The 25280-nt window shown below is 40.9% G+C and overlaps 1 long non-coding RNA gene across 2 annotated transcripts in view; it reads right to left on the bottom strand.

The window, feature by feature from the left end:
* The window catches only part of LOC110403681, a 113418-nt gene extending 91652 nt beyond the window's left edge, over positions 1 to 21766 (bottom strand). For both annotated transcript variants that reach the window (XR_002441791.1, XR_002441790.1), the window contains exon 1: positions 21577 to 21766. This is a non-coding gene — a long non-coding RNA (uncharacterized LOC110403681). The remainder of the gene's footprint in view (positions 1 to 21576) is intronic.

Genomic DNA, 25280 nt, shown 5'->3' with positions numbered 1-25280 from the left:
GTTCTGACTCAGTTAAAACAATACTGCTACATTAGAAAGCTCTCCTGTATACAACAACCAGAGTCCATCTATGAAGAGAGATAGGCAGTTCTTTTCCGTACCTGAAAACTCTGCCTTTCCCGAACAGGTGTGATTCCCTTCTGACTTACAGTTGATTTTATTTCCATTACTACAGCCTACCATTTTCAACAGACTGACAGTCAGGTGATGACGGGAGAATTAGGACCTCCGTGAATACCTAAATCTAGAGACAGTCTCTACAGCCTCAGCCACAACTCAATACTTAGAAAGTACACTAAGCATCAGGTGGGCATGAACACACAGAAACTGGAGCCAGCCCCCTTGTTGGGGAAAAAAAAACGTAATTACTTTTCTTTTACCTTTTGTGTAGTTGCACATAGCGGGTAAAAGAGCAGAAAGGTTTCACCATCATCCCCCTCCCTCCTGTTACTATCACTTTTCTGCTCTGTCACAGGAACCAGAATGATAGCTTTGGATTAAGCCCCTGTATCAGATCCAAACTTGGTCTTGTTCAGGTCTCAGCCCGCCTATCATATATACACAGATACCTGCAGTAATCCTACTGAATATATTTTCATCTGATTTTTATATTAGACAATCTTACAGAATGAAATCAATGAAGAAGGGGTGCATTTATCTCAAGAATAACTATGCTGTTTCCAAGATACCACATGTATCACATCAGGAATAAATCTGTACAAAGGTGTTCTGCTGCAAGAGTTTTCCATCCTGTCTGGAAGTATCTGGGATTTTATCACTCCTTCATACAGCACATAATCTCAGGACAGTGCAATGTGTACTGCTGTACAAAAACTTCCAAAAGAGTACTAACTACAACTTTTTCTGTGTTATAGACACGTTCTTTAAAAAAGGAAAAAGAACTTTTTGGATTAATACATTTTAACATGTGACTGTTCCTTTCTCATCTGAACTTGCATAAAAAGTTATGGTAAGCAGTTCAAGTAGTATGCAAGCAGTTGCTTACCATGCCTGTTAAAGTGGTGGTTAATTGCTCCTTACATTTGGTCAGTACAGAAACTATGGAACAAAGTAGGAAGTTATACAGAGGTGAGCAGAAAAATCGGATTAGAAGGCAGAGACCAAACATGATAGCCAGGCATGGTGCTGTGCTGCGTTAGTCCAGGTTACTCCTGTGGACTAAGATGGCACACATACACTGCTATCACCAATCAGCAGCAGTAACTTATTCCTCTGTACAAAATCTGATTCTTAATTTCCCCCAGAATATGCCCATCATGCCAAGAGGAAGTACGTATATGCCAGTACACTGCTCTGATTTTTAAAATTCATTTGGAAGACTAAAAATAGCTTCTGGAATATATTAAAAAAAAATGTGTTTCTATGTTGTTCTTTGTGACAACCGTTATTTCACTTGCAAGCATGTTGCAACACCGTCCATCTTTATGAAATTATAGACTGGAGAGAACACATGGGCATGACTGACTCTCTTTACAGGAAGGCTTCTCTGCACCCATCTGGCAATATAAATAAAGCTTACTAGTGAGGATAGATGACACTCAACTCCAGGCCCTTTACACAGCTAGACTGAAGCAAAGCAACCTTTGTGTAAGCAAGAAGCCAGTGTCTAGTGCTTGTCTGACAAGAAGCAAATCTATTTTTATTTATAAAACCCTGTGACAGATCATTAGAATAAGAAACCCCGAGCCCCTAGTTACTTGTGCCTATTGGAGGAAAGTGAGCTGAAATAGTACTGAAGATTGTTGAATCTTCGAGGACGTTAATAACCAAGAACCACTAGAAATAACCATGGTAACAAACAGTAGCTAAGTACAGTACAATCACCCTGATTACCATAGAATTAGCACAAAACAAATGTTTATTTTTCCTAAATACACGTATTATGATGATGATGATAATGTTAGTAACTACCCCAAATTACAGAGTATTTGCCCAAAATGCCAATGGCATTGCATTAAATGCTTTGCTCTGCACTTGTTTTCAGACTTGCCTGTAGTAATCTGTGTAAGAAGTATATTTATAACAGATTCTTTCCTCATTCTTTCTCCCTCCCCCACTCTCCTCCCCTCAACCAGCTCCACTAATTTCGTATCAGTTGGATTCATTGATCACTTCACAGCTAACCACAACACCGTCCTGCCGACAGTCACTGCATCGTTAACCTTTACATGAGGCTCTCACCTAGGAGAGGACAGAGGCTTGATTTGAATTTACATTTTAATTTGCATTATTCAGGGAACTGTATTTTAATAAATGAAAATATGAATGTAAACCAACAGAGTATATGCAGTTTGTATTTAGGTGTGCTGAGGGAAAAAGGTACCATGTCAAATGAAGTAGCAATGTTAGCACAACAGGAGACACTCTGATTTCCTTTTCTTGAGTCCCTGTTTGTCTAATCCCACTTCTTGACCTCATTCATCCTGCAAAGGCTTCTAGGATGCCATCTGATTTCACTGCTGAATTTTATCTTATTTTCGCTGAGCCATCTTTGATCACGTTGGTCTGATCCTGGTAAGCTGGTCTGGAAAATTAAAATGGTGCTAAATCCTAGCCATTGTTTTGGCTGGGCTAGCTCTCTTCTCAAACCAACACAATCCCACTCTAACACGCACTGGGAATCAAGGGCTAATCTGTAACACTGAATCAAATCTTGGGCTAAGATAGTTCACCATTTAGCAAATTCCTTCCTACATCCCTGGACCCTTACTTCTGTTGCTTTATAATAAAACAACAACACATCAGCTTCCTAAACACTGTGAAGAAAACAAATGAACTCTTCTAAGGGAAGCAAATCCTCTGATCCAGCTGAGATCTAGCTCCGTGGTTCTGCTGACACACCCAAGTGGGAGCATGCGTACAAGGCTGGCAATCAGCAGCCAGTGACAGAAGAAGGCAGGAACTTTGTGAGCCATCTTTCCTGCTAGAGGAAGAGCATTTTGGAACTGTCCCGACAGCCCTCTACTAAAGGTATCTTACGAAAATGACTTGAACTTCAGTATGAGGGAAATATTCTTAGGAACTGTGTGTACCAGAAGGCCATTCCAGTAACACAGGTCTACTGGCACACCAGTATCCCATTGCTGGTATAATAATAATGTTTTGCCTTGCAGGCTTGCTGGATGGCCCCAGTAGGTTACTAAGGGCAAAGAAATGCCCACTATGAAAGAACCTAGCCCAAAGTCACAGGTGGTTCCACCACCTGGAACAATGAATGCCAAGTTAAGCAGGGGCTGGCACTGAGAGGATACTGAAGAAAAAATAGAGGACCGAAGCAAAGCAGTTGAGTGTGGCAACAAAGATCTAAAATGAGATTGCCCCACTGACTGACAGACATTTGATAGACCTGATGCCCTTGTCACATTTACCTTGTGTCAGTGGAACTGCATTAAGTAATATATAATGACTCCAAATTCATACTGTGGCTTGTGAGAAGAAAAAAAAACAAGGAAAAGCAATAGAAACCAGGTTTATACACACAGCCTAAGGAAACGCTCAGTTGGTGTGAGAGTCTGGAACCACTGATGTTAACAGAGCTGGTTTACACCAGCTGAGAGTACTTTGTCTATGTGGACACTACACAGCATATATTCCTTAGGTTCCGTTAGACAGTACACATTTATTTGCAACACAAGTATGTACACAAATAGACACATGCGAAGCAGACACGGGTCCCATCATTAGCCACATACACTGTGTGTATTAAGATTCTCAGAAAGTTGAAGTTAAAATCTTGTCACAGACTACCAGGCTCACATCAATGTGAGGCACAATGACAGCTGGCACTCGGCTGTTTTCAAAACCCCCTTTTACAGTATACAGCACCATGCTTCGACACGCGATTGAAGTAATTAGCTGCCGAGCGGCTGAACGTACCCCGCAGAGCACTGGTGTCTCGTCTGACACATCTGGGCACAGAAAGTAATTGAAACAGCTGCTTCTACCCATATGGCAGCAAAAGCTGGTGGTAGAGAGCCTGCTGGCTAGGCTGTACCAACCTCAGACAAATTAGCCATCATTAATCCCAGAATCTGACCAGCATACACACAGCCACTAATCAAGACATCTGGGGGAGGGGTGCCACGTGAGAGTGGGGAGGAGGACTGCCAGGAAGAAAGGGGCCATTTAAGATTATTCTTAATGGCAACAGTGTAAGAAAAAAAAAAAAAAGTTGTTGCTTTTTTTTTTTCAGTAGAACACCACAGCCCTCCCTCAGCAACACTTTTCTCAATCAGCTTGTCTAGGTGGCTTCGCCCACGCTGCTCATTAGAGGACTGCTAAAATAGCAGCACTGCTTTCTGAAAGTGTCATACTGATATACGCACACGTCTGGCATCACGCAAGGATTATAAATAGCAGAGCGTAAGCTAGCATCCTGGGGTATTTTTACACTGCACTGAATGCAGCACTGAAGCTAAGGCTATAGATGAAAACTGGACCTACTGCTTTGTGCAGGTCCCTTGAGGTGCATCCTCCTGGCTTAAGCATGGGGCAAAGAGATACATGCAGGTTGCTCCCTGCCAGGCCTGTATTTCCTGGCTCCAAACTTTGTCACCTGCAGTGAAGCTGTGCAAAACAACACAGCTCTTCTCGGCACTGTAAAACCCAGCATGCAAGTGGGAGGACATGGAAAACTTACACCTCATAACCACAGAAACAGACTGCAATATAAGAAAGCAATTTGTTCTGGGAGGAATGGATTGTATGAAGCCTGTGATATTTTGCCTCATGTTTGGATTACACTGTGTCTAATAAGGTGTGAGCCTTAATCAGAGTTCCTCCTGTTGCCGGGGTATTTACACTCACCCTGTGTGTTCCCTGTGGTCTCTTTTTCAAAACAGCTGAACTCAAAACACTGCCTTCACCTTCAGAAAAGTCAGTGACTTGAGCCTTTTCCCCCTACACATCCATTGGTGTTTTCCAAACCTCACGGTGTCAAAGTGACTGAAATCTCAGCTCTAACATCAAACATAGCTGAAATTAACCAGGAGATTCAAGAGTTACTGAGGAAACAGGCAAGCAACCCACTAACTGCATATGCCACGCTGCTTTGGATGCAGTGCTGAAAGACCTTTGACTGATGCCAAGTGCACATATATTAGCATTTCAGTTGGTTTTAGTAGTGTGCTTCGGATTAATCCCGCTTACTGTGCTTTGGCTTAAGTTGTGGGGTTTTGTGCTGTGCAAACTGGTTTTCTTTTGGCTGAATATTAAGCAAAAAATGTGTGCCATAATGCACCTACTGCACTACAGCTGCTAATGGGACTAGAAAGAACAAGGTCAAAAGCAGCCCCTCAAAACCTGGGAAGGCAGAAGCAAAGTGTTCACTGTTTTATTTGACAGACCCACCCCTACCAGGCTACCTGCTAGCACATACTACTGTCAACAGTTTAAGACTCCACTGGTATAGTAGCATGAGCACACTAAATTGTTCCTGTGTGTCACTTTGCTGTTATCCATATTTATTCTGAAAGAAGCTGCAACATTCACTAACAGCAATAATAAGCTGCAAGCAAACTGTTTGCACTGATGCTCTCCTGTTTCTCTTCCAACTGCTTTCTGCACTGCTCCATAGTAAAAAGCAGGATCACTTGCACTTGGTCCTGAACTTTCTAAGCAGCAGCATGTCCAAAACAGTTTTGAGAAATCTCTTCCCCTCGAGACAAACAGCAATACCTTATGCTTTAAAGTAACTGTGTTCCCACTCGCAAGCTCGGCCTCCAGTTCCTCAGTTTTCAGATCCAGGCATGTAAGTCATGTTATTTGGTAAGAGGAAACCCCCCCCAAAGTGGGAGATCAGAATGGGTGAATTGCATTTATACTTGCACACCTTGTTAACCCGAAGCACGCTGTCTGACTCCACTTGTACTTCATTACAGCCTTAGCAGTGCACACGTCTGTTTGCTCACGTGGAAGGAAAAGTTTAAAACCAATTTCAGCTTCCAGCGGAAGGAGAGATTCTGCATGGACGCTCAAAATGAAGTAACAGTTGCAAGATTATCCTCTTGCACCTTGCCCCTTCCCTGTTCCTCGAATTTTGCTATATGAACACAGCACCATTCCTTTACACAGCTTTGGAAAGTTTGAGTGCTCCTATGAAGTAATAATGGAATATCTTTCCCAGTTCAGAAATCAATTTTTATTGATATGCTGCTTTATGATGGTTGGGATGAAAGATGCTATGTAAGTGCTAAAGTCTGCATTACATTACACCACATTATGGCTTCGCTGCTGGCTCATCTAAAGAAAGAGAAGCTGCAAGACAACAATTGCACTGGTAATTAACAGAGTAAAAGAAAGCACAAAGAGCATAGGAAAGGCAAGCATGTTCCTGTATACATGATTTCTATAGCTGTTTTTCCTTTTCTCATTAAATGTTATATGTTATTTTCTAGTAATACTCTCTGGTTCCCTCGATTCTTCCCCTCCCTCTCCTTTCTCCTGTCTGAAGAGCTCTCTCCACTGTACATGTTTGTGATAACAAAGACGACCCATATGCTCCAGTACACTGAAGAAAAATAGCACTATCAACATGACAGTTTTGGCTGCCTATGGTGTCAGTGCACTGGTTCTGTCTTGCCTGGCTTCTAACACAGCTGAAGACATACGGCTCTGTGGGCTATGCCTGGTGAGAAGAAGCAAGAGGAGAGCGAGGTGGCCCCTTGTGATTTGTTTACAAGAATGTTGCTTCCATCAATCTATGTCTGTGAGGGATGGAAGTATGGTGTTAATGCTTCCCTTGACACATGGATCAGGTAACGTTGCCAAAACATATCCCTCCCTTTCAGACATTCCACAGCTTCTGGATCCTAAAGGCAGATGTAAGCTGTGTCTTCTGTCAAGACATCTGCAATGTGGTCTTTTCTTTGGATACAAATTTGCTTTTTTTTTTTTTCCTCCTTCAGCTTGCTTGGCTGGCAGGCTAAGTAAGCCACTCATTTTATTATCAAGAAGGCTGTAAGAAGAGTCACAGTTTGCAAATTCTTCCAAAGGCTGCTGGTGATTTGCCGTCCAAGTATTTCTTTCATTCTGTGCAGCTTTATTTCAGTGGTTGAGCTTTACAGCTATCCCGCAGTAATTCTGTTTCTGCGCTAAGTGCAGTTGTGTTCCACAAATCGAAAGGGAGGATTTTCTTTAATTTTTTCAAGACTATACATGAAAGAGATCATCAAATATGTTTTCTTTCACTGTGATAACTGATGATTTGATTAGCATCAATACACGACTGTTGATCCACAGCTGAACACCTAGAGTAGTGGCTACTTCACTAAGATCCTATCGAATATCCTGATACAGCACTTCCCCTGGGATTCACCCTGAAGCAAGCAAGGAAATCACTCACTGGTCATCAGGCCTCACAGTCTGCTGTGTGTTTAGGTGCCTTTGCTTAGCACTGGAAGATTTCTGTGACTTTCTGAATCAGCACAAGAAAATGCCAGAACAAAAAACACCAGAAATAAATTAACAGCACACATTGAACTCAACAGCTGAAGTTGTTTAAAAAGTTGGGTCTAGTATTTAGATATACAGCCTTTTTGGAGTGCATTTTGCAGTTCAAACAAGTTGGTAACACAAATTATAGGTTAATGTCAACCTGATTCTACAGTCTCTGGTGAGGTAGCTTTGCTGAAAGAAACTTCAACCAGTGTGAGAAAGGAATCTGAAGGAAACGATCAGAGGTAGGCGCCAGGACAGAACTCGAATTTGAATGCTATAATCTTGAAGCCTGTGGAAAATGCGAATGTGAAGTGACAGAGTCACACCAGTAGGAGATAAACAGACTGTGGAAAAACTACCCAGAGGAATTCACTGTGTCTGCCTTGTCTAAGAGATGGGTGAAGTACAAGGAATACTTTGGAAAGAAGCATGACAAAACTCAGGGAAAGAACTTTGGTGACAGCAGGACCTTTTAGCCTGTACGACAATCTCTGAAAATCGAGTTTTATCATACACTTAAAAAATTACATGTAATATATAATGTATACCAATCTTGAGGAGAAAAAGGGTTCTAAGAATGGAACAACACAAATTGCAGAGGAAACTCTGGATCATTTACACTGATTTTTGATTCTAATTTGTCACTGAGAAGTGTTTCTTCAGAGAAAGGAATGTCTCATGTATTTCCTATGGGAGCTGGACTCTGCTCATGAACATGCACATTACTTTCCTTTGTGTTCCTTCAGAAAAAAAGTGAAACAATGCAACTTTTTTTCCCGGGGAAGAACATGGGAAGCAAGTATGCTTCTCCTTTTAAAGGAGGGCATTTCGGGATAGATGGATTTGAACAGTTGTCTTTTAGCATTGACATTACTCACTTATGCAAGCACCTGCAAGGGTGCACTGGTAAACATTTAACAAAGGGATCTTGTTCTTTCCCTTCCTTTGTCTACTACTATATTTATGAAACTAATTACATTTTTCAACAAGAGGATCACTGTTTTCCTTCCAATTCCCTTTCCAATTTGAGCCCCAGGCATATGCACCACACCACACAATTAAAACAGTTAGCACAACACCTGGATTACAACTCTGCAGTCAATCAGAGGCCATGTGTTACATTATTCTAAGTCTAACCCTAGCTGTGCATATATTCTCACCTAAATGCAACCCCCTCCAACAGAAAGCGCAAAAGCTTTAAAGATTTATTTTTATACATATAAGAATGCATTGCACAAACTCCAGTATTTCTGCCCTGAGCTGTAGTGGACAGTGGCCCAAAATGCTCAGTTCTCAAACAGATTTCACATACTTAAGAAAAATTATTCCATTTGAAGCATCTGCGGTTCTTCATGAGAAACCCATCCTGAGGGCATTTCCTACCTGTGCCAGAAGCTTCTAGCCTGAATAAAGCAGATTATGAATTAATTATTAATCTACACCTTGTGTGTGTGCATGCAGGAAGGAGCATATATGTTAAGAGTGTGTAGGATTAGTTTGGCAGTTTTATAGAATCATTTGCAATGAATATGGAAGATTTGAGATTATTCCTTCAGGTATTAATGCAATTATCCTCCAATATTTTATTGAAACAAGTTACGAGCGCATAGCATTCAAATATGTTTCTTGGTAAATTATTGTATTTATTCGCATTTCACATTAAAGCACCATTGCATTCTAAGTATTATTCAAAGCAATGAGAAAGAGGATGAGGCTGGCTCCAGAGAGCTGCCAATTTCAGCCTTTCCTTTTGAAGAAAGCTCCACAGCTTCTATGAGGAAAAGATAATTCACAAGAGTGACTCCTGCTCAGCAGGGTGCAGCTCCAGCTCTTCACAACTTGCATGGCCATTCTTCAGTCTTGAGCAGAGCCTATACGATCCTGACCTGGACTGCTAAGGACATCGTGTCACTCTAGAATACCTACAATCCCAGCAGCTCAAATCGTTTCATCTATAAAGTCGTAACTCCACCCAAAAAAGAGACAGAGGGATTATAAATGACAAACCATCCTTCTTGACAAGTTGTTTTTATCCCAAATTGTGTTTCATTTATTTATTTCACACGCTGTTTTCCCCTTACCCCTAAGAATCGTTGCTTTTTGTGTTGGGCTTCCATTTTATTTTATTTTTTAGAAGAGCTCTAAGAGTGTTTTTAATTATAATTTGTGGAAGAAAATATATGATATTGTTGGAGACCCCCCTGGAGCATTCTCAGGGTGGTTTGCTTATAAATCAATTTATTGAGGGCTTAATTGTGCAGCCCCTCTGCCTTGCAAGCCCTTGCTCATCTGAGCAAGTTCAGCTAGACTTCCCAGTGGGTAAGTACTCACTAACATGTGTGTGCAATCTGGCATTACATAAATATCACTCACATATTTTGTGGTCCAATGTATTTCCAGTATTTGCAGTGTGTTAGATACAGTTTAATAGTAAACATCTGTTCAAAGTGATTTATCAAATTGCGGGCCAGTTTCTAACATCTTCACTCCTGCAGAGCGGTACCTAACTCCTTGAGGAGTCCCTCTGAAATCAGAACGAGTCACACACATCAGAGCCCAGCCCTACAAAGCTCAGATCCACCAAACTGTGGCCTAGTACAACACAATATTAAACACATGCCTGATTTAAGCACATACATGTAAAGCCATCTCTCTTCAGCAAAGGAAACAGTTTTTCTGGTTCTCAACTTTGCAGGGTGCTGATTTTTATTGAGGTGTTAGCATCTAATTAGAGTTACACAAATTTAAGTCAATTTTTTTTTTTATTCTGTCTTGGTCACCAGCATCTTTCAATAGTGACCCCACCCAGAAGAAACTGTTTCAAAACATTTATCATCTACAAGTTCAGCTACAAACTGAACCGTGGGTTACTTGTTTTTAAATCTACCACATATAGAGGGTTGGCAGAGGACTGACAAACCCTGTAGATGGGGAATCACGTTCATCTAAATGTCTAGAGAAGTGTTTTCTCACAAAACCCACTACATACACAAGTGTTATGGATGTGTATATATGCACATAGACTGAGACTGCTATTTCCTCCCTGTATCTCAGCAAACAAATCAAAGCCTTGCTTGCTCCTATCTTGATTTCAGCTAGGCAGATCTACTCTACCATGCCCCATATGCAGAGACAGATATGCCTTCTGAATAATTTAACTACCTCTTAGAATACAATCAGTTATACAGGAAACTGCTCTCCTGCCCACTGGCTCATCAAAATCCCTCACTTATCTACTGGATGCTAGCATAAAAAAAATAAACGTGGACCTAAAAAAGACAAGAAGAGGCTGACACTTCAGCTAGCCATCATCCAGCAAGCTCACTGAATGAGCAGCTGTAATCTCATTCTATCTGTCTGTTAGTTTATAGGTTAATGTCTCACACATACCCATTCCTGTGTGATTACTAACTGATTTCACAGTGTATGATTAACAAAACAAGTCTCTGGAAGTCAGGCAAACACATTTGCTTGTTATGGAGAATACAGTTGATCAGATGCTCTGTAATAAGAAACCTACATAGTCCCCAACAAAATACAGCAAGACGTGTATGAAAAAATGAAAATTTAACTTTTAGTGATAGTGACTGCGTGTAGAGCCTGCAGCAGTCTCATCCCTCTGACCTTGCTTTGTGAACTACAAATGACCTCACTGAAAAACAACAGAGACCTTTTCTTGCTCTAGGCTGTCTCTTGATTGTATCTCTTCCTCGAGGTTACTGTAACTGCTCTTTTCCAGGGGTTGGGAAGGAAAAAAAAAAAAAAAAGAAAAGAGAAGCAGAGTAGAAACACTTAGCCGAAGACCCACAGGCCCCGCAGGCCTGCTTCTTCCTCAGTTCTACCATCACTCTATTAATAACAGACAACGTTTTCATTAAACGATGCACTTTCTCGCTCCAGGATAGACTTGAGTTTTCTGCACTGATCATTATAAGAGTCCCAAGAGGGCTCCTGCAACCACACTGTCTTCACAACAGAGACAAGAACTATCAGTTCCTTCACAACCCATACACTGTACAGTTCCCAAGAGTGAAAGAGACCTAATCACCCCAAGTGAAGGAGGTACGGAGCCTAGTTATCAAATTCCATCCTATAGGATAAAGGCATCCTCTCATTTAAAATTCCCGTATAAGGTCTTTATGGATAAAAGACTTCTCCAAGCTGCCCCTGAAAGGCAGAAAGCTGCTTCTCTTGCATGGCAATTACCCTTGCTTTATTTTATTTTAAATGGAAGAAACCTCCCTAATCATATCCAATCGTTTTCAGCTCTGAGTCAGTTGTTGCATTTAGGAAAGTTTGATTTTTGAAGCAGCAACTTTCAAATAATGGCTAATTATTCCTTTTATGATTCTGCCCTCCCCTGAAGTAAGAACTGTATAGATAGATTTAACCCTACATTAGGAAAGCTGGTATGTTAGGCAAGGGGCTATGAAAAACCACACAGTGATACCAGCCAGTGCTCTGAGGAGCTCCCAGTCTGAAGAAACATTGCATACCCTGCACCTGAAGCAATAGCCACCACCTCTCCCATTCAGCATGGGTGGTATTTTCCTCAGTACGCTCCCTTCAAAAGTTGCAATACTCATTTCGTAATCCTTATAAAAACTGGGTGAAGAAATAAAATGACAACTTAAATACGGAAGTAAACAAGCTATCATGAGAAACTGACTTAATAGGGAATTCCTCCAAGTTCTTCATCAGAGCACTCGCAATTAGAATCATTTCTGGAATACTACTTAAAATCTGGTTAGGATACTATCAGATGATTCCTGAAGATTCTTGAGTTAGCCCTGCTAGTATCACATTAGTTCATAGCTTGAAAAAAGCTCAAGGATAAATTCTCACTGGGAAAAGAATGAAAATTTTAAAACTTCAATGAAACATTTTGATTGCAAAAATGATGACTACCGAGAATGTCGTGTTAGCATCTGGAAACAGACTGCGCTGCCACTACCATAGTTAGTGTCAAACTTACAGGCATTTCTAGTCTGATACAGCAAAGCAACGCTTCACTTTTTGGGTGGTCACATCAAGAGATTTTCAGAGAAACACTGTTCACCACAGTATCCACAAAAAAAAAAATCCGTATGCCCTTGAAGGAGGAGTTCCCTGCTTCATGGTACTTGCCAGGTTAGGAGTCAGAATGGCTCAGACAGCAGCCAAGAATTTGCTGAGCGCTAGCACACCAGCACTAACTAAACCTTCCCTCCCTGACAATCATCCTTTATCAAGTCCTAGTCCACAAAAAAATACATACTCTAAATCTGTAAATGTCGGTATGCCTTGAAATCTATATGACATAAGCTTCTGCCTAAAAATCAATTCTGAGTTATGATTTGATTAGCAGAAAATTGCTATCACATTTGTTTCTACATTTGTCTACCTCATGTCCTTTTCATTCATAGGCTGGCCGATTTAAGCTTTCTTTAAAAACTCCCTAAGAAAGTCTGTGACATTAAAATGTCCTTTGATGCTCTTTCACTAAGCAGTGAATATTAACAGTTATGGTGACCCTGTTCCCTAATGTGTCTCTGTTGGATCAATAGTAGTTAAGTGCCACTGTTTTACAATTAAAAAGGGGATCATTTTAAATTTAAAAGCTCATAGCTAATTTTCTTCTTGGCACTTAATAGCATAATTCATTTTTGAAAAAGCACATAGGGAGAGCATATACTTTATTCCTCATTGGAACCTCACTGTGGCTAGTTTCAGCACTCATTACTGCACTGTACACAACTTCCAGCAAGGTCCAGCCAAGATGGCCCGTGGCAAGAAGTGCCACATTGCTCCTAAATATGACTTTGGTCCATGGGCAAGTGGGGGAAGAACCTGCTGGTTTTGTACCTTGGTGAACATTTTTTTGGTATGTGTTTTATTGTGAATCACTGTTTTATGTATGCACCTTCCTGTCAGACAAGGCCTCAGCTCTCTGCAGGCCAACAAGGCTCGGTGCTCCACTCGAAGAAGCCAACAGGTAGGCAGAAGTTTCTCTCATCTGAGCCAGTACCATGTACAAAATAAAACTGGTAACACAATACTGCAGTTTCCACCTGTCAGAAAAACACTTCATCTCAATTATTTCATGACATGAGGTTGTTTTCTGATTATGCACTTGGGCAAACTGAACTGAGAAATTAACAAAAGCCTTCCCTCTCTCTCCCCCAAATCCCCCACAAGCATCATGAGCAGCAGCACTTCCACTGCACAAGGAACTAAGTGTGCATTTACACATTACAGAGGCTTTGACTTGTAGCTGCTCTCACTGAGCCAATGCACGTGACCACTCCTTCCCACCTCAGCTCACATGCACTACAGGTGCATCAAAACAGTTCATACAGGACTTATTTGTGAAGGAACACATTTGCAAAGCATGTCAGAATCCACACTGCAACACAGACCTCAGGCAGTACACTTGTTGCGTCTGAGTTACGCGATCAGCTATTCAGTTATTTGCGCTTCCCCTGGAACAGGGCTGATGCAGCCTGACTCAGGCTTCCTGCTACGCTTACACAGGCAGTCAGCTGTGCCCACAGACAGTATCCAGCAAAAGAGCAGAAAAAGCATAGAGTTGTTCAACTGGCTTAAGTGCAGATCTGTGGTAACACAGTTCTGTGAGCAGCTGCCAATCCACAACTAGAAAGCTCACTTCTCATTCTGGGCTAAGGGTTACAGCGTCTGGCCCTGATTCAAATTATTCCTAGGGGTCTTGAAGGAACTATTGGTCTTAGAAGCTTTATAACCCGCCCCAGAAAAAATACTTGTTAAGTTACTGCATTCAGATTCGAATAGCCTCAAATTATCCATTTCATCCATACAAAAATCCACATACAGTCCTGTACTTGCCAATGCCAAGACAAAACATTCTAGCATACTTCTATTTCTTAAAAACAAAGCCTGGCTGTTTTGGAACATGCTCCTTAAGTACCAAAATACTTCGCATGTTTAATTATTAATGCCTACACTGTAAACAGACAGATACTAGTTTTCCTGATCCTTAGTGAAGTGCTTAGTAAGAGAAAGAAGGAAAAGTAGGAACTCGGGAAGTTTTCAAGAACTGCAAAGCTTCACAATTAGTTCTTGTAGCTGAGGTTTTACAATTCAGAAATTCAGGAGGACCTCTCCCCCCAAACAATACCAACTACTTTCAAAGCGAGAGCATAGACATGAAATGGAGAAAAGTTCAGGGCTACACTAAAATAAAAGCTGCTATTTCCCAAACCTCAGCGAGCAGACATTTGACACAACAGTGAAGAGGGGAATATAGATGTAGCAAACTGCATCAATATTGGGTTTTGTACACGATTACAGCTCCTGCTGGAACAGTAACAAGAGCATTAAAGCAGCCCACAGTGCTGCAGAATCATTACCTGATTGTTTCAGTAACTTTGTGAAGAAGACTGCTCTCCCATTATTCAGGGGAAAAGGGGAATAAGTGAACTCTAAAAGATATTTACGGAAAACAGCACTTCTGGCCTACAGCTGACACTGATGTTAGCAGACAAATAAGCCTTCCTCATTTACAGGTAAAGACTAGCTGGGGCTTTTAACGTAAAAGCCTATATTCATCCTGAATTAAATAAATTCTCTTTTAACAAATCACTGCTGTGCATTAGTAAAAAAATAACTAGAGCCACTGCAGTGTGATAAAGGCACATCAAATAGAGGAAATGTCCGGGTTAATGCAAGCTGGCTCCCCAGGGACACTCTCACCCAAATGGTCATCTCTGTAACCCAAGTCATCAAGGAACGAGGACGATGGAAATGGCAGTAGATCAGATTCTAACAAAGTGTGCTGCTCTAACACACCACCGTACAACACAATTAACCGCTTACACCAGCCGTCGCCTCGTTTCTGCTGTGTTACACTTCTCACATTTCATGTAATAGAGTTTGCAAAGTGCTCCCAGTTTTCAATTAGTCATCCTTGCCCTCCCCTTACATTCATCTGTGCCATTCTGACCAGCTCCAGTGGACTACTCGGAAGTTAAGTCTCAGATTAAAAACTCTCGAAGTGTATTTCAAAGACACTGGTGGCAGTCCTGCTTTATTTTCTTTTTCAAAGCCAGTCATTAGATGTAATTTATCTTATGCACTTCTGAGGAACCAAATCAGGAATATAACATACCTTCGCTTTCCCACCCTAGGTGTTGAAGAAATCACAACTAAATAAGCAGCAACCACTTCATCTGCAGAATAACCTTTCTGCAAGCGTCCTCCTAACCACTGAGCTGCTGATCCCCATCACAAAATCTTCACCACCTGCTTCGTACCCCGCTTTTCTTTGAAGTAGACTTATGTAACTGCATACAGATAAAAACTAAAATCTAAAAACTAAAAGACCCAGGAGTTTTCTCCTCTTCACGCCCTGCAATGAACACCACAACCAATTTTGGTTTTTTCATATAATTATCCTTTTATAGCCTTTCAGACCCCTGTGAGATGCAAACCTTATAGGATACGAGAATGAAGTGAAGCATTCTATAGACTTGGTTTTCATTACGCACCGATTTCTTTTAAGTGCCTGCAAGACTGCCAGCCATCACAGAAAATACAACATGTTATTCTAGGACTGCACTGCTATATTTATGATCTTGATACTGCACTGTAACTTGAAACAGGCTCATGTAATATATGATTTCCAACTTTCTGAAAGTTATGGAAGGTTCGAGTCTAAGATCTGGTCACTTACTGAGGCGCAGTTTGTTTGAAAAATGCAGACTGCATTCGGCTCAACAGGTCATAGCACTGGCTCATAAGCTTCAGAGGACAAGAAATCTTGATTCAAGTCTGTATCTGGTGTTACAGTTTAAAATTTTTTTAATACATGTCAACTCATAAGCCTTCCAGCATATGAACAACCCAGACAAGAACAAGAAATACTCTATCACAAAAAGCCAAAAAACCACAGATGCCACCATGGTTCATGTTCTCAGTTATTTTCAGAGTTTTAATGACAAGCAAGCTAAAATAATCTCACCAAACCTAACTTTATTACAAGATGCTAGTTAATTCCAATTGCCCGATATAAAAATCAAAGGAGAGAGGATGCATCTCCCTTGCTTTTTTCTTCCCCACATTTCTGATAAAACATTAGATGAAGAAAAGTGAAAATTACTATTTCTAGAATTTTCATGCCACATAAGCTGCATTCCAAACAGACACTTAAAATCTTATTTTAGTAGAAATATTTACTCATGTTCTGTCTTTGTATCAGGAACATGCAGCATGCCCAGGATACCTTCTGGCAAGCACAAGAGATGCTTGGGTATGTGGTCTACTTCTGGAAAGCCTCTGTTTCAAAAAAGTCACCCTTTGCTTGGAAAAGCAACGAACTGATGCTGAGTGCAGGAACCTGAATCCCTGACTAGTGATATTTCACCAGACTTTTGTGCATGTTGATGGTAAAGTTCTTATCATGATACTTCCACCACCTGGAATTCCCCAAGCAGGTCTATGTACGAGTCTGGCTATAACAGAGCTATACCTGGAAATCAACCCCATTCTTGCATATGAACTGTAAACAAAAGTATCAGTTGGAGGAGTCTGACCTCAACTCTTTGCTAGCGTTCCGATGTCTGGCCAAAGAATGGTATTTTCGGTCCCATACATTTTTCAAAACACTCAAGAAGGTCTGAGATACCAGCCAGGCTGCAGACCTGATCTGGTGGCCAGAGGCCCCCCCGCTGATTTTGTGGATTTGGATCAGGGCCACAAAGAAACAACAATTCTTTCAGCTTGCATTAGAAGACAATTGCCATTTGTAGGCAACGTGCGAATATTCGCAGGCTTTACTACACTGAATCCAGTAAAGTTTTACTCTTTACTAAGTTATTGCAATGTTTGAAACTGAGCTACAAGATTTTAATTAAATATCAGTAAATTCCATATGGCTCCCAGGTGTTCTTCAACTTGGTCCCTGGTCTCCCCTTTTCCCTTCACCAGAAAGAGAAAAAAGGGATCTGGATTTATACATAGAGATGCCCTTCGTTCAGCCGCCATGCTGATATTATTGTATCCCGCACTGCAGACAAAGGCTGGGACTTCCTGCACAGTATGGGCCCAGGTCTGCTTTCTCGTTATACTGCATTTGCAGATGTTTCCAGGAAATTTGCTCCAGGCAGGTGAAGAAAAGGAGTAAGCTTCTTGCCTTTCTATATATTAATCGCTACTCCCTTGTCCCAACATCCACATGTAATTCATTCTCCATTCAGCCCCAGGATGTCTACTTTTCAAAACAGGCATGAAGTCAGGATTTTATATTAGTCCTTGTTAGGTTATTTTTAAGGCATATTTATTGGTTTTCTTTCATTCAGTTCATCCAACCACACAAAGTGTTCAAACAAAACCAATATTCAGATGTATCAATTTCAAAATCGCACTCGCTATTTTCTTTTTATTTAAAACATTTTAGAAATACGGCAGGGAAGAAACAATCCTAGTTACTAGGATTAGCTGGTCCTAGCCTTCACTAATTTACTCATGCTCTACAGTATCTTGATAGAAGGAAAAGATAATAAAAAATTGAAGTTGATTTAGAGATTCTTGCCCATTGCAAGCAGACACAATTTATGTCATTCCAGCCTGGCTCCTCATACAACACCAAAGAAAGCACCTGACCTTTTTTGGACAGTTCTTTCCTTATTTTAACTCATCCCAACTTCTGCGTGAGAGTCTGGTGACATTTTCATCACTACATTTACAACTATTCTAAGCAAGTAACATTAAAAATCACTAAACAACATGGAAGAGATCACCCAATCCTATCTGTAATTCACGATTAAGTGGTGAAGTAGATTTACTTTATAGATGTAAGATCTATCGGTTCTTAAGACTAACAGCCTTCCAAACACCTGTAGACATTACAGGAGAAGTCAAGGAAAGAACAGCAAATCATGTGTAAATGAGAAGAAAACATCCATTTATTTAAGACTAACTTAGGGCAAAGGAGAAGGACTAGTACAACAAAAAATTGTACAGAATTCAATTTCCAGGAGTATCTTCACTCATTTTTAGTGGGGACAAGAGTGAACACTACTGCCCAGAAAATCTTAACACTAATGCCCACCACTTACTGGGCTCTGTCCAAGTCTTTCACTGTTCTCCCCTCTGTGTGTTCTCTGGAAGTACTGTGTTTTCACACATCACGCTCCTAAATTACCACTCAATACATCACTCATTCAGCCATTAAAACTTTTTAAGCACATACAGGTAGGTGACAGTTGTCAGGGGAGAAGTCCATTTCCTTCTTCTGGTCCTTTATGCTAGATTTGATACCACACAGTTCCCTAAATATGGATATTTACCATGGCAACAACTGCAGTATAGTTTTGCAGAACTCACCCTTTAAGTGGCTTAATGGATATGGTATTTATACCCTTTCTGAAAATTTAGCTTCAGTGACACATTAATACAAATATAAATGGAGCAAATATTTGTGTGCTTCTTGGGAATAACAAAGGCACGATTATCTGATACACACAGAAAAGACATTTTTGAACCTCATTAATACACAAGTAGAAGTCAATGGAGGAAAATGGATCTTGTTAACTAGCTTCTTGGATACCAATAAGCATCTCATTTGCCTTAAACATATCAACCTAGCAACACTATTTATTCAATATAGAATAATCAGTGACATTAGAGAGCCTCAGCATTGCACACAGAGGAATGATTAATCTATTATTCATTCCACAATAAAGACTCTGAGGGATTTACCGTATGAAAAGTGATATTCAGAAAAGGAGACAGTATTTTTTTCCTGACCTGTATGGGAATTCCTGTCCTGTGGGATGAATTCCATTGAATAATATTGAATTATTATTTTTTTTAAAGTTCCTTTCTGCAAGGAATGAGGCATTTCAAAGAACTAAAGCACTGATACATGGCACAAAGGCATACCAGTTCTGAGACATATGCAGGTGCATCTGTGGTTAAAAGCAATCCAGTTTACAGAAATTCTTACTCCACCCCAGAACTTTGGAGAACATCTCTACATGCTTCAGCATAAGCCAACATTAGCTTGCTAGCCCTCAAACCATGCAGCCAACTACCTCCATGAGGGCTAGTAAGCAACTACACTCTGCACCTGCTTTACATAGTTCAGATACAGCCACTAATTTCCTTCATTAATTGTTTAATAATTAAGAATCATTCAGCTTATTCTGCAGTAACTGAGGTGGCCAAGTTACAACATTTCACTAATCTAGTCCAGTCATGCCCATGAGCAGATGCACAGCTGTGTGCTTAATTGGTGTCAAGGTGGCACCTGAAAAGCAGTTGCTTGAATATAGATTTAAATAACAGACAGGTGACTTGCAAGATCTACACATGTGTTTGTGAGGACAGCTTGCGATTCTGCCATTTCAAAGACCAAGACTTTTCTTCATTTCTTTTTTTTCAGTAAGTTTCTTCCAAAAATCTATGAGGCATTAAAATCAAGCAGAAGTTTTGCCTAAGTAAGCATCAAGTAAAAATTATAGAACTGGGATTTAGATCATGAAACTGTCTAAAAGGCAACTTCTTTTTTGATTCTGAAATGTAATTGAAGGCAAGAATAATGAAGATTACTTCAATTACTTTGGAATGGCCTTCTGCTCCTTGCAGGGTGTGCAATGATTAACTCGTCTTTTATAGCTCTTCATTTTTTTTTCCCCAGGAATCACTTGGTAAGAATAATTTGTTTTAGCAAAGGTAATTGTACCAGAGGGAAGGAAAGGTGCAAACCTCTTCCTCAGTAACCCACACACTCAGGTAATCAGCTTTCCGGTGCACTGCCAACAGAAAGTTCAAGAGAGAGAACTGCAGAAGAACATTGTTCACACCAGCTTTGAACAATCTAGCACAGCAGACAATGAAGACAACAGCAACTTCTACCACTCTGGCTAGCATGACACTAACACCTTAGGTTCTACACAAGTATACTGCTTTCAACATACCTGCAAACACCACTTGAACCAGGCAAAAACCAAGATGCATACTCAAGAGCATCTGGTGAATAGTCACAGTTGACATGATTGGACTTTGAACAGGTAGACCACTCGGTACATTTATTTTCCTTTCACTGCTCATTTTGGAAGATCCACCAACACAAGCATCCTTGTAGAGTTCTGAATTACTCTGTTACCTTAAAATATACTAACACCAGTAACTGAACTCAAAACAATGGCAGTTTCTCTCCTCAGGATCTCTGTACTATATCACCACCTCATTACACATGTGCAACTTAAAAGAACCCCCAAGACTGCAAGAAAAAAAAAAACTTTGTTTCCAATGACAGAAATAAGGGTGCTGTTTCACATCACAGTGTAGTTCAAATTATGCAAAACTCCGAGATATGCAAGGCATAAAGAAAGGAAGAACAAGGCCTTTAATTAAACTCACAATCCATTTCAATTGAAATGCTAAAACCCTAACGCAGAAGAACAATTCTGCTAATATAACCCACCTCCATCCAAGTTACTCTCCACAAGTCACATCACAACCTCAGTGCACGAATGCAAGAAAGCATCACACAGCAAGCAGCTGGAGCAGCATATTATTTTAGGCCTTACACCTGACTGTGAAAATAGCGAATATTAAGAAAAGAGTACTCCAACTTATCTACAATTCATCACTAATGACAAGAAACAAGACACCTTCACCTGAAAATTACAGTTTTTGTACTAACTAGCAGCATTTTTCCTCTGTTGCTGTCAATAATGGCATTTGCTTTAGACCTTTCTAACACCACATTTCAGAAGCTGTTGTTACTCAGCCCACAGCAGAGTAATCCAACCCGTCAGGCCGCTGTTGCTGTAGGAGAGAGCATTTTTGTGTCACCATGCTCCAAATTAGCTTACAGCAGGAGCAAACAAATTGACATAGCATTAAGAAGCAGAAGCACCTACCTTATGACCAGAAGCACTAGTCCTCAAAACATTAACTGAGATCCTACAGAACAAGGCAGAAACACGGGCTGGAAGCAGTCCCACAGAAGCAATTCCTTGCCAGAGGACGGATGGCAGCAGCACATCTTGACTAGGATACACTTTCCCCATTTGAGGGGAAAACCCCTGGCCCCATTTCCTTGCACAAGGAATGCAGCTCTACATCCAATATCACCGTGTTTTTGCCTCTTACCTGCTTGGTGCTCTGCATGTCTGCTTCCCAAGGTGTCACAACTTAACAACTCCTTGCTGTCTCTGACGAGTATATTCCCTTGCTCCTGTACGCACACAGCTGCATCACCACCTGCAAAGCCCCAGGCCCCCACGCAACTCCTTTCCCCTCCTCCACACCAACCACGTGGCTCAAAATGGCTGCCGCAGAACACAGCACGAGCCCGAGGGCGGGAAAATAAAACTTCGGGACTGGTCACGTGATGGCTCTGGAGCTCTCTGATTGGCTGAGCCCTGTCTCACTCTCCGTCCTGGCGTTACCTCAGAGCTCTGAGGATGGGAGAGGGGAATCTTTCTGATGGGACAGAGCTGTGGAAAAGAGGCTCAAAAACATTTAATTGACCGCTACGAAAGTGGCGAATTTTGGACCCCAACCCTGAAGGGTGTCTTGCATGTGCCACACGGATAGCTGGGGAGGTGAGAAAAGGGTTCCTCACAGAAGCTGTCACCACTGTTGCAGCTGCTGGTGGCAGTGGAAGAGCTCATGAGTCGCAGGGGGCCTCCATGAGTGAGACGGGGCTATATCTCATTGTTCCCACACAGTAACGATCAATAGAAGTGTAATTACTACTCTTCCTATTTGGCATAGCTAAAAAGGGTAGCGCAGCTTTGTGATGGTTCTCCCATTGAGGATGCAGCTCTGCAAAACTACTCTTTTCATCCTTCTTTACATATTTATTACAACTCTTTAGACTGATCCATGCAAACTAAATGAAAGCAACCAATAGAAAGAGGTCGGCTTGTGCCAGCAATCCCCAGACTGTCAAGCGATCACTGAAGATTGGACAGGTCCTGATGAAATAAATGTTGGCTGCTGACTCTTCCAATTTTGCAACACTCCTCTGTGTCACTGGAGCAGCCTTGTCCAAGATTGAGATATTTGCAAACTGTCATCTTTCATAAATATCTGCCTTGAGTGACACTTTGCCCCCCTCCATTTCCCTTTGAAATGTACCTAGCTGGCACGCAGCCTGTGGGATTTCATTGCCTGTGATAGGTGATTAGCAAAGAGATGATTTCCTCCTCCCTCCCCCTCCTCCCCCCTGCCAAAGGGCTGAGTGACAGGTCCAAAAGGCGAAAGGCAGACTGGGGAAGCAAATCTGCCAGAGGCAGGAGTGATGACACTCTGAAAACACTTCATTCATCTTGCCAAATTACAGGCTGGGCTGGGAACTGATGGGGACTGGAAGGGGAGGGGGAATAATCCTTTGCATTTGCCTTGTATGCTTGCAGCTTGAAAATATTGCAAAGCAGCTCCCGATGCTTGAAGGACGCACCCCAAAACCCGTCAGTTTCTTGCTCTGTAATGCTATCAGGCAAACTGCTACCTGGCTCCCGTTGGCAGCTTTCTGACGCAGCGTATTAACTGTCTTAGTCATAGATGTCAGATCCCTTAAGCTCTCAGTCCTCCTGCCCAGCCGTCAATAAAAGGGGATGAGAGGGAATTTCAAAAAGCAAAATTAAGTATTAAGCATCTCACCCTCGCAGAGCTGGAATGAGCTGTATGGCATGCCTTTCCCTTATTTGTTTGGTGGGAAACTGTGCAGAGGGCAAACTAGGTATTTGTGATTGAGAAGTTACCTGTTTATCTATTGGGAAGGCTCCAGCCCTGAAGCAGGTAATTTGAAAAGTCTCACAGGTGTGAGGCAGTGATTATGCTGGTCCTCTGCAAGCTGTGATGTCTTCTGAACAACAGCTAAAATTAATTGTGTGCTTGGACAAAATTCTGCACAAAACTTTTTTCAGGAAGAGTACAGATTTGGCAATGCTAAATACGCTGGATTTTTCCCCCATCCTCCCCTCAAAACACTGTCTAGAGAATGGCATGACTGGTTGTTTTTAATTTAAGGAATTTTTCAATTTCTTGTTTTGAAGTGGACTTCTAGCTTAAATGTAATTCCTTTTTTTTTAATTCATTCAAATGCTTCAGACCTGCCAATTAACTACCCTAACCCGAAGTATTTTACTTGAATTCTCAACATTTCCCAAGTTTATACTACTTCCATTTTCAGACTTGACAATTCTTTTTAATAGGGACATTACCAACAAAGGAAATTATCCTTTTTCTCCTTGCTTTGCCTACAACCAGTGTAAGCTTTAATATATCACCGACTCTTAAACTCACTCTTAGAAGTGAAGACGTCAGTTTTTTCAGCTGGTACAATTGAAAGTCTCTTCTGTCATCCTGAAGTACTTCAATAGAGACACAAACCACTCCTGAAGAATGAGAGAGAATGATTTTATTTTTAATAATACATGAGCTTTTAGTTATATTTCAAAGGCAGCAGAGCAGATTCTGGTCTCCCACACACTAGTCTAAGGTCTAACATGCACTCAAATACAGGCTTAGTGCTAATGTAATAACTTACGTGAGTTTTATTATATCAGAACCTAAATCTCAAATAAATGCTGATGCCACTTCTCATTTTTACTTGTTTAAATGAAGTCTTGGCTAGCCTTTATGTAGCATCATCTGCTGATTGTATCTCCCAGGATATAATGAAAATGAAGATCAGGGCATAATGAAGTGAATTTCTAATGACAAAAATAGACTCTGTACAGGACAGAGTCAACTGTCTACTCTAGACTGGAAAAATATAATCTAACATGAGCTTACCTGCTCATCACAGAATCAAAAATGTCAGACATAGAAAATACAAGTTAGTTATACTATCTGATCTAGAACTGCTTGATACAAGGATATTTACTAGATATTAATTTGCTAACAGGATGTTTTTAGCCAGGCAGATTTTAAACTGTATTTCTACTGTACAGTGTTCTATGTAGCAGAATTAAATATGAGATACTTAAAAACATTCTAACTGTAGAATTCAAACATAGCATGGTTCTCTATATGCTTTGAACACTAAAGGTTTGCAAAACAGAAAGTCTGCATGTTCCTCAGCGTTGTTTCCTGCATCTGAAAAGGTATTCAAATCAGCAAGTACTCAATTTTGTCAGCTGAAAAATAAATGCCAAGACAACAAAATGATTAGATTTTTTTCTTATCATGTGAGCTCTTACTTATGAATTGGAAGTGCTGGAAAATGACCATCATTTGGTATTGGAACAGGAGAGAATCATCAAACATGAAAATAAAGCACAGTAAGGATCAAAGTCAGCCAACCCTTTCTGGTAGATTTCAGTACTAAAAAGTGTGCAAAAAATATGATGCCATTTATTTTGATAAGTTATGTTCTGTCATCACTCAGCAATTTGGAACTTCAAACAGCTAATTGAGTATCACATACAGAGTGAGGTAGGCTAAAATAACAACATACATAGGTTGCTCCAAAATTAATGCCTCCTAGTTATTTCCATGGAAAGTGCAACAGCTACAAAGAGCACAATAGTGCAATTTGATAGAGCAAATTGTCAAAACACTATTTTTCAACATAGTCACCACCATTAGCTGTGCATTTTCAGCACCAATGAACAAGAGCCTGCACTCCACGCTTGTAAAAATCTGCACCAGTGGAGGTGACCCACTGTTGCTGCCTCCGCTGCTGAAACACAGCACTCACTGCCTCACTGTGCTGATACCCACTGTTTGATCTCCATAAACATTCAGCAAGCGTCAGTGAATGTCAATGGGTGCCATTTTTTCTGCATGGAGGAAATCCATAACACACCTTTGCTTCATAAGCACTTCCACGTCAGCGCCAT

This window comes from Numida meleagris, chromosome 9 (assembly GCF_002078875.1).
Source record: "Numida meleagris isolate 19003 breed g44 Domestic line chromosome 9, NumMel1.0, whole genome shotgun sequence".
In the NCBI taxonomy this organism is placed as follows: Eukaryota; Metazoa; Chordata; class Aves; order Galliformes; family Numididae; genus Numida; species Numida meleagris.
The sequence above is the reverse complement of the archived record's forward strand: the minus strand, read 5'-3'. Positions and strand labels throughout refer to the sequence as shown.